Source organism: Orbicella franksi, chromosome 5, assembly GCF_964199315.1.
Source record: "Orbicella franksi chromosome 5, jaOrbFran1.1, whole genome shotgun sequence".
NCBI lineage: Eukaryota > Metazoa > Cnidaria > Anthozoa > Scleractinia > Merulinidae > Orbicella > Orbicella franksi.
This window is the reverse complement of record NC_138149.1, coordinates 8,949,316-8,959,932: the sequence shown is the minus strand read 5'-3', so window position 1 is coordinate 8,959,932 and position 10,617 is coordinate 8,949,316. Positions and strand designations below refer to the sequence as shown.

At 39.7% G+C, this 10,617-nt stretch overlaps 1 protein-coding gene across 1 annotated transcript in view; it reads left to right on the top strand.

The window, feature by feature from the left end:
* Nucleotides 1-777: 777 nt before the first annotated feature.
* Nucleotides 778-10,617, top strand: part of LOC145488561 (sacsin-like) — a 44,476-nt gene continuing 34,636 nt past the window's right edge. The window contains exon 1 of the mRNA XM_081467443.1: nt 778-797. The gene's annotated coding sequence lies outside the window, so the exon portion shown is untranslated. The remainder of the gene's footprint in view (nt 798-10,617) is intronic.

The following is a 10,617-nucleotide window of genomic DNA, read 5'->3' as shown; positions in this document are numbered from 1 at the left end:
ATAGTCAACGTGCAAATTACTCCAACAAAATTATTCCAGGTGGTGTATATCGTTCAATACGCCGGTTATTAAAATGAAACGGTGCTTGTTTGTTTTAGGGAAGTCAGGCGGGTTTAGTAGGGGTAGGCTATGAAAATCAGTCCCAATTTCTAGCCAAATCCGTCAGTCGTCAAGTATTTTTGCTAAAATCCCAGTTCAGAGGTATATTCTATGCAGTGCAAGGGAAGTGGTAACCTCCCACCTCCAACGATCTTACAGAGCAAAATCCAAGGGGTATATGTTTGGACTTAAATTTAACGTATTCTAGATTTAACGCATTTTAGTTATATTAAAATATACCTAAAATAAGTTAAATTTAAAGAATAAGCGAACCCGTGCAAATTATTGGTTAAATATATGGTTATGAAAACGTTTTTGCCCAATTCTGCTGATCGACAAAGACACCCCCACCCCCCACCCTGCTAAACCAAATTCTGAGGCAGAATCCCGTCTAATTCAGAAGGCCACGCCACCTTTTGAGAAACAATATACTCCTGATTCCTCCTGATAACGACTCACCACTTGATACCGGATGCCAGACGGTCGTACTCGACATCTTGCATAACTTACGTCAAGTGTCGTTATAATGTGATAATTGATCTTGGTTTCTCGGAAAAGATATTTTTGGAAAGTACAAAAGCATTTCCTGGAATCATTGACGATTGTTGGAAAGGGATCTATTTATTGCTATTTGTGTTGTATTCCTAAGTTGTGAAGAGCGAATACTCACTCAGAAGCGGTTTGAAACTAAGAACAAGGTAAGACAATCCTTCAGAATGTTATATTGTTATGTTATATCGGTTTGTATAATTGTTTGAGCAAGGGAAAAAGTAAAGCAGCCTTCAAGTTTGTAATATCGGCATTCGCTTGGATACCATCGCTGTAACGATTTACTCTGAACGTCGATCAGAACAAATTAAATTCGAACACAAAATATCACAAACCATACATAACATTTGCGGATTCCATCCTTCAGCAATTATTTAAATGCCATTCCGAATACTGTTAATTCTAGACGCTTTAACAGGGTACCAGAGAAGATTCATGTCCAGAATAATATTAAATTAAAACTCATTTCAAATCATTTCGTCTAGAAGGCGTTTAAGGATCCTGAAATGATGGAATGAAACCTGTGACCGTCAGATTTGCTGGGCCTGTTAACAGGACAAATTCAGAGTCATTAAGTATCACTAGGGCACGTTATATGCGAGTGGTAGAGGGGTCAAGATCACGTTTCACGGAAAATAGATTGGTCCTTTCACAATTTACGGGAAATAAAATCGATCTTTCATGTTTCACGAAAAAAAAGATATTTTTTGACACGAACTTACGTAACTTATGATATTTGAATGTTACATCTAAGCACAGCCTTGTTAGATGTCTTCATCATCAGTCCGCTTCTTGTTCTGTGCAGAGGAAAAAGAAAAACAAGCAAGAACACGAAGAGATGATAGTCGAGACACAACCAGAATCACGGTTCACGACGAATTAAATACTTCTTTCTCATTTCACGGAGAATTATTTTGGAAAATTGCGGTCCACGGCTTCTAATGAAATCACAATTCACGAGGAAAAAACAAGCCATTTCGCATTTCACGAGAAAAAAATTAGGCCCTTCACGAATCAAGAAAATACTCTTTACCACCCTCTTTTATTAGGGTTTGGTACGACTGATTAGGTACAATCGTACAAGATATATTAAAACTGTACGTAAACAAACGGTTGAAATAACGGCTCACTGGGGTGAATTTATGAAGCCATTCCTCACGTCAAGTCAAGTCATTCGCTCACACTTCTCAGCTTTTCCTGGCTGACTAATAACTGTACAAGAACTGTCATGGTGTTCGTGATAAATTTTATTTGATCGGCAGTTATGGAAACGATTTTATACAGACTGTAACAACGACAAGTTCTACAAAGTAGACGAAGTTATCTTCTCCTACTTTCCCATGGGTGAACGTGACAGCGTCAATTGATGACAGGAAATATTTCCGTATACCAGTCATTCAGTAAAGCCTAAACAATGTATCAACCGAACTAGGGCATTTAGGGTGATATTACGGCGAGATCATTACAGAGTGGAAGAAAGCATGAAATTTGGAACAAAGAATCTTGTTGCTGTAAGAAACAAATTTAGCCTGGGTGCCACGTGTGCCAATGATCCGGGGGGAGAAGGCAGGGATTTCAATTCTCGACAATCTTCATCGGCATGAAAACGAGGCTGATAAATAAAACCATGGTTTTTAACAGTTTTGATCACCAAATTAAACCAAAAGACATCAACAGTTTATAGATTAGACTGAATGCCTGGGTGTCAAGTGTGACAATGATCCGGGGGGAGAAGGCAGGGATTTCAATTCTCGGCAATCTTCATCGGCATGAAAACGAGGCTGATAAATAAAACCATGGTTTTTAACAGTTTTGATCACCAAATTAAACCAAAAGACATCAACAGTTTATAGATTAGACTGAATGCCTGGGTGTCAAGTGTGACAATGATCCGGGGGGAGAAGGCAGGGATTTCAATTCTCGGCAATCTTCATCGGCATGAAAACGAGGCTGATAAATAAAACCATGGTTTTTAACAGTTTTGATCACCAAATTAAACCAAAAGACATCAACAGTTTATAGATTAGACTGAATGCCTGGGTGTCACGTGTGCAAATGATCCGGGGGGAGAAGGCAAGGGATTTCAATTGTCGACAATCCTCATCGGCATGAAAACGAGGGTAATAAATAAACCATGGTTTTTAACAGATTTGATCACCAATTGCAACCTTTTCAGCCGTCTGTACATAGATAGCCACCCAGCATATCGAAGTGGAAACCTTAATGAATGTTTCAGACACAAAAACTAAACTACCAGCTACCACTTCTATGGGTAGTTTCTATTTGGGAAGCTACGATTCAGGAAGAAGTATGACCTCTTGACATGCGTTAAGCCTGCCAGTACAAGCCAGCCCGATGCAGCTCAACTCTGTGATTGTCAGATCTTTGATGGATCAATAACATCCACAACTGTTTGATAGCTCAGCTGAAAACTTCTTTATTTCATTAATTATGAATCATCGACAATCAAGTAAACAAATGGTCACTGTTTAGGATACCTAGAAGGTGAACAACATCAACGATTTAGCCAGAGAGAAGAGGGCTAAAGGTAAGAAAAGAAAGGTGACAGCCGACACCAAGATTCCCTCAAACTGAAAAGCATTTTCTTTAGACAACACCAGCAAGAAAGAATTCGCTTCCTTCAATTCCTAACAAACAGAGTTGCAAACTTCCAGTTTCCCATGATCAAGAAAGTAAACTTTACCTCCGACGAATCCGTTATTGAAAGCAGAGTTTCTACTTGTATAAAGAAATGCGTCCATTAGGGAGCTGGCACGAGGATAGCTGTACATGTTCAATAGGTGCTAAACAATTTATACAGTCAGGTTCTCGTCTGCACATTGGATACAGAAGTTCTTGTTTATAATGACAGGGCTTTTTTTTTCATGATGTTGTATTCGTCTGCAGCGCAGTCTAGGCAGGCTTGGGCATGGGGAAATATGTCCAGTACATTAGTGTGAATTCCACCTACGAATTTCTTTCCCCTAAAACATATTGGGCACTCCCAATATTTTATTCAATTATTGGACGCGACACGACCTCCTGTTTCTTGGCAAGGGTAATGCGTCTACATGGGATGCATGAAAGATCACGCAAGATCATGTAAGAAGATCACGTAAGATCATGTAAGACGCACCCTTAGTACGAGCTTACCATGGATGATTCCATTTTCAAGCTTCTGGACCGATTTGCTGTGGTTCTGTACCACAAGACCAGCAATGGGTTCAATGTAAATGAAGTTGGGAAAGAAATCTTCATTAATAAGAACAGAGCCTTAGGGAACACATCTCACACACGGGCAAATTAACTGTGCGACATTTTTTAACGAGTGAAATTCAAACTTTCATTTCCATGTATTCCACTGTTCTTATACTAATAAATGTGCAACCAAAGGGGCAGAAGTAACAAAGCTGATTCTAATTTTGCTTGTGTAACCCACTGGGACTTGCTATTACAGCACGCTTTAAAATCAGAGAAGTTTACCAAAGTAGTATCTGGTGCACAAGCCCGCAGATGGTTTCGTGACCAGAGGGATGGGGTTAGAGTGACATAAATGCCAGGTGAAAATCTGTGTGGATGGCCCTTCCGATGGGAGCCAAAGCCTGCCCTGAGCTCCTTACATGTGGCTGCAAACAAGGATGAACTGGCAGATGCAATTGCAGTGAAGCTAATCTCCTCAATTAATATCGTTAACCTGATCTTAATAGAATGCGTTCCAAATTCCGCGTGGGTTCTCAGTTTTCAAAGTTGTTTTTGATAACTGGTAACACCCAGACGTTCCTCCACTCCCCCGAACACATGATTTGATTTCCGTCAAGCTTGCCGTAAATCTATTTACATCGTACGACGTTCAGTTTTCAAAATAAATATATCAACATGGGATTTGTGTGCTCTTCTTTACTCCATTCTGTAATGAAACATTTGTTGGAAAAAGAACGTTCTCTGGTTAAATATATATTAAAAACATAAGCTTTCGGCTATCAGTCTATAGCCTTTAACGAATGAAGAATGTAGCGGGCAAACGAAAATATATACGAATGGGGTGCGAAAAATTGAGAATAAAAACACTAGAATCTTGGCACACAGCAAAAACCGTCGACGCGGATAACAACTCAAAACCGTTGCCTAGGCAATACTCTATTTTATTGTAATCAGGCCTCATTTACATTTTTATCTTCTTGCTTTTTTCACGCTTGTTTTTATTCTCAATTTTTCGCACCCCATTCGTATATATTTTCGCTTGCGCGCTACATTCTTCATTCGTTAAAGGCTATAGACTGATAGCCGAAAGCTTATGTTTTTAATATATTTTTAACCAGAGAACGTTCTTATTCCAATATGTCTTATCCTGGTTACAGTTCTATTTTTACTCGAAACATTTGTTATTTCGCGTTTAGTGTGTGTAGGAAAACAAAAATATCGGCACGTGATTGTCACGTGACTACATCATAAGTACAGGTACTACTTCTTCTTTGCGAAATGAAAAAAGTTTCCAAATAATTATTGTTCCTGACCAAATTTTAACCGATTATAAACATATTCTAAAACATTAAATATACAAGCCTCGTTTTCATGCTAGCAAAGGGTGTCAGAAAATGGATTGCCTGTCACACACCCACAGATAATTGGATCGTGTGGCACCCAGCTTAAATTTGTTTGCAGTATCGTAAAGAGCTTGTGCGCCAGATTTGGTGCTTTCTTTCAGTCGGTAACTATTTTTCCCTAAACCACCTCACTAATTTGAGCACATAGCTCAACCGATCGCCGTCACTTTCAGTAAGCTCTTAGTTCAAAGAGTTGCTGAAAGTTTCAAAGGGAGGGACATAACCTTAAGATCGATTTTTAAAAAAAATCACACCTTTTAGTAGTGAATGATCGATAAAATGTTTTCTTGAAAGCTAAGTTGGCAGCTGAGAAGTTTGTCTGTTTACGAGAATCACGTAATCGAAAGGAATTCTACTAGTACTGGGCACTAGTTTAGACCCCATAGATGAGAAGATTGGGTGCTTGTTGGCTTGTGCGAGTGGATTTTTTGCCTCTGTCGTGTTGGCCGCTTCACATTTGCGTACTATTATCGGTTGAGATACTTCAATTTTATTTTCCCAGCTTTCAGTTACCAAGGTAGGTTTTTTCTGATAGCTTGTCAGTTTAGATTCGGTACGTTGTCTGTTTGCATGTATCCAAAAGATATCTTCCTATCCTTCGTAATTTCGATCGTATTCAAGCTTATGCTTAACTGTATGTCAGTTTTCATTTATCGAAGCTTCCTAGTTTCGTGTAGGCTTTTAAAATGTTGATTGCAGTTGCATTGTTTATTTCTCTTTGAATGGTATGAATTCATGGTTGATTGTAATGGTTGAACTGCAGATGTGCCATGATTAACTGAATGAATTTTGTTTAGGACGAGGTGAATACAATTCAGTGCCACCCAGTTTATAATCAGGGGCGGATCCAGGATTTTTGCGGTTTGGAGGGGGGGGGGGGAGGGTTGCAGGATCAATGGGACATGGAACCCCCAAAAAAGAAAAATTGAAGCCTGACTGAAAACTGCTTCATCAGAAATACTAGCAATGCCACAAAGTAGAAATGCCATTTCCCATTTCTACAATCAGAATTTGTCATTTTTTTTTCCTTCCTCGAAATCTCGAGGACATCATGGAAGTATTAAATATTACTCAAATGAATTTTCGTTTTGTAACTGAAACAACGGAGTTCAGAAATCCCGTTATTGGAAACAGTACGTAATGCTGATAGGACTTAGTGAAGTCCAATTCAGACTGTAATTATACTGAGTGTCGCACAAAAAGGGGGAGTCTGATTTGTTTAATCGCCGTATGATTACAGACAGAATTGGACGACAACAATTCATTAATCATAACTTCAAACAAAATCGAGAGAAATATTACTACAAAGCGAAGCCTGTTAAAAACGTTAACGACTTATCAGAAGGGTTTTTTCAATATAGAGGAGTGCTGAGTCCTGAGGGGGAACTAAATAAACAGCGCTCGTCGTTGTATACTTTGTCATTACACACCTCATCTAGTGAAGCTCCTGCATTTGGTCAAAAATAAGGCTTTCCGGTAACCAATCAGATTCGAGAAATTTGTTATAGTTACGACTGATAGTGAAATCAATAACAGGGTCTACAAGGGGCTGATGTTTGAGACACGACTGTCATAACACGGCACGTGCAAGTGACAGGGGCCGTTTTCCTAAGTTTTCTTTTTTTTTCCCCTTTTTTTCTTTTCTTTTTTCTTTTAAAAGCAGAAACTACATTCAGGAGTATCTGAAAGTTGAATAAGGTATGAGATCTTTCGAAGTCGGTCACACAGTATATTAACAAACCATTATTAAGTCTTGCAAGAAAAAAAATACAAGACGGCTGTGTTGGGTAAACGGTGGCGTGTTGTATCAGATTACAGTATCCCACGCGAAACTTTTGCATGCAGTTTGACAGAAAAGTAAATTGTAAACTGAAGCAGTGCTAGACAGCGTACACGCGTATACGACATTGTTGTTTTTGTCAAGAATTAGAACTTTGTGCTCTGTGTTTTCGCATAGTGCAGAGAAAAATAGTTATCAAGGCCGGCAGACTTCAAAGGACTCACGGGGGCGATCAGGGACATGTCATGCTCGATATGTCACGAAGGCTTTAAGTTAGATATATGCTTATCAAAGAAGGTTCAAACCACCCTTACACAATTTACGGCTAAATAAGTAAATTTTTAAGCTTAAGGGCTAAAAGGCCAAGGCTAAAGCATATCGAATATCGATGACAAACACATTTCCCATACGCAAATGACGTAACAGAGCGCGACGAGGGAGTTTCTCGGAAATTTGACTCGATTCGCAGAACGCAGCTGCAACGTTGGTACGGACTGACACGGAAGTTCTGCTAAAAAGCCCTTTCTTGTTGCTACATTTTCAACTTTAAAGGTAAAACGTGATTCTGTCGTGATAATACTTTGCTTGGTATGCTTTTTTACACACCCCTGCTTGGGAAAAGGTTTCAATACTCCGGTTTATGGCCGCCGGAATGGTTTTCCGCAATTCTGGCGACATTGTCATCATGAGTCGCATCAGTATGTAATACAATCTGTCTGTGAATCGTGCTATGATGGCAATATTTCATGGAGACAAACTAACTTCCGAGTTAGGATTTCGAGGTTGGATTTCGAGTTGGATTTTCGAGTTGGATTTTCGAGTTGGATTTTCGAGTTAGGATTTCGAGTTGGATTTTCGAGTTGGATTTTCGAGTTGGATTTTCGAGTTACGATTTCGAGTTGGATTTTCGAGTTGGATTTTCGAGTTAGGATTTCGAGTTGGATTTTCGAGTTGGATTTTCGAGTTGGATTTTCGAGTTAGGATTTCGAGTTGGATTTCGAGTTAGGATTTCGAGTTGGATTTTCGAGTAAGGCCCCTTCCAAACGCCGCTCCATTCATGCGCCGAACCTAACTGATGAGTTAAGTACGGCAGAAGAGCGGCGTTTGAATCAGTTTGGTTCGGCAGGTTAAGTTTGGTGCGGCAAACAACATTAAATTCGGCAGGGTCTGTCGCACTATGCGACGTTGGAGCGGCAGCTGATTTGTACGGCGTTCTCATGTGTCGCATAAATTACTGTAATTTATTTTTCATATAACGGGACTCGTGATTGGCTCAAAATTGAGTGGCGTGACCAGTCATGCATGAAGCTCGAGGTCGTCGCTAAAAATAAAGACAACAAAATACCAGTATGCCTTCGATTTATGAGGAACGGGACTGTATAAGCGAGTTTCTTTAGCGCAAATTCATTTTCTTGCTTTTTCTTCGTGGTAATAGCCCAGCTTATTAGATTTCCCTTTAACAAGTCGATTTGACCGAGAGAAAACCTGTCTAAATACAAACACTGAACCTTGAGTTTGAATTTGCTTCCCTAAATATTGCGATAACAGCACGATAACAGCGAAATGTTAGTCACAGCTTTTCTATTTGGACAGAGTACGTGAATTGAGAACGCATATTTTCTCGTCGAAAATTGTTACCACCGGCTTCCCGAATTAAGTTCGACGCAAGTACGCCGTCTGAACCAGCCGTCGCTCCAAAGTCGCTCTAAAGTCGAAGTTAATCAAGTTTGGTTCAGCACATGAGTGGAGCGACGTTTGGACCGGGCCTAGGGATGTAGAGTCGGTCTTTTCGAGATGGTTACTAGTAATCCAACTGCAATGAATCGGCTACTTTGTCCGTCAACCGTCTCGTAGATTTCCAATCCAATGCTGTAAACAAAAGAACTCCTGTAGGCGTGGGGTTTGTGTTTTGTCTTTTTATTCAGCAACATTACTATTTATAATATAGAAAGGACCCTGCACGCGCTCTGATTGGTCAAAAACCCATGTTTTATCACAGTTTAGAAAACAGTCCTAAGAAAATACGCGCGCTGATTGGTTAAAAATCGTGTTTCTATTAAACAATTACATTATGAGCTCGAGATTTCTATCACGCATAGAAATGGAGAGCGAGTAATCTAATTGTTTTACTATAAATCTACTAGTCCTTCAAAACTTTATCTAAATCCTCTTCACAGACACGACAAGAAGCGGTCGTCATTTTGTTAACAAGGGCACGCTGCCACGCCACTCACTATCTATCACAGAATAGATATTGAGTAGCGAAGCCAATCAGAGAGCGGCATTCGTGATAGAACGCTAGTAGATTTATACTAAAACTCGATAGAAACACGCTACATGTTTTTTATTTCTTAAATAAGACAAAGAAAAAGCGTGTTTTATTGTTTTTCCCCTATAATATAAAACAAATGAAGAAGCCTAAGCCGTGTATTACACGGTGATAAAACTGACCTAGGACATTTGAGAAGATTCGAGAAATGTAGAAAACACTCGCCTGCGGCTGGTGTTTTCTACATTTCCCTCGTGTTCTCAAATGCTCGTCGCGTTTTATCAGTGTAATCCACGGCTCAGGCTTCTTTATTTGTTAAATAAAACATACTTGAAGCAAGAGGCAAGACATTGGGTCTTACATGAAGTCATTTCCCTTCGCCACTACCATGCTCCGCGCGTAAATCAAAGGTAAGATCTAGAATACGATTTTTCTTGTCATATCTATTCTGGTGGTGCAAATTTAGAAATCTGCACCCAGAATGAGACAAAAGGTAAATATATGAATCCTATAATTCCACCACATTTTGAAGACCAACAAATGGCTCCAATGCTGCTTTACAGTGCTTTCCCAGTCCCCCCCCCCCCAATAACTGTTCTGTTTTCTGCATTTTAAGCAGTTGATGTCATACTGCCCACCGAAAGCACATGTTCAGACCACGTCCGTTCCACAGCAAAGCATTCAAAGAATCCACATTCCGTGAACTTTGAAGTGTCAACTATTGTTTGCACTCCAAAATACAGCTACGAATGCAATACTGGGATAGATTAAACAAGATTGCCCGTACCGATCTACCATCCTCGTTCTCCTCCATCTTGAAAAGACCTCAAGACGATGACAAAGTACGTTGTGTAAAACCACTGAATATGTATTGGAAACCCCGCCAAAGAAAAAAAATCCCTCCACAATAATCCTAACTCGAAAATCCAACTCGAAAATCCAAGTCGAAATCCAAGTCGAAATCCTAACCCGGTAAATAGGCAACCTCTATTTCATACGGTATCTAAATGACGTTGGTTAAGTCATTTTACAAAACTTATGTCAATGGTCAGTTTAAAACACCGCTGAATTAAAATTGCGGAGTCGAGCCTTCTTCGATGTCACGGCAACTATATTGAGTCTATAGTGGTGTTCTTCTCTCCTTTGGGAAATGAGTTCTTTTTTTTGGTAAACATTTCCTGTTGTTACGGAACAGCAGCCAGGGCGCCATGAAAACGTTCTACATTTAATGTTGTGGATTTAAACAACAACATAGCTACTTGAAAGTCATTTTGACAGCCGTTTCGCCCATCGTTTCAGAAGGAGTGGAATCTGGG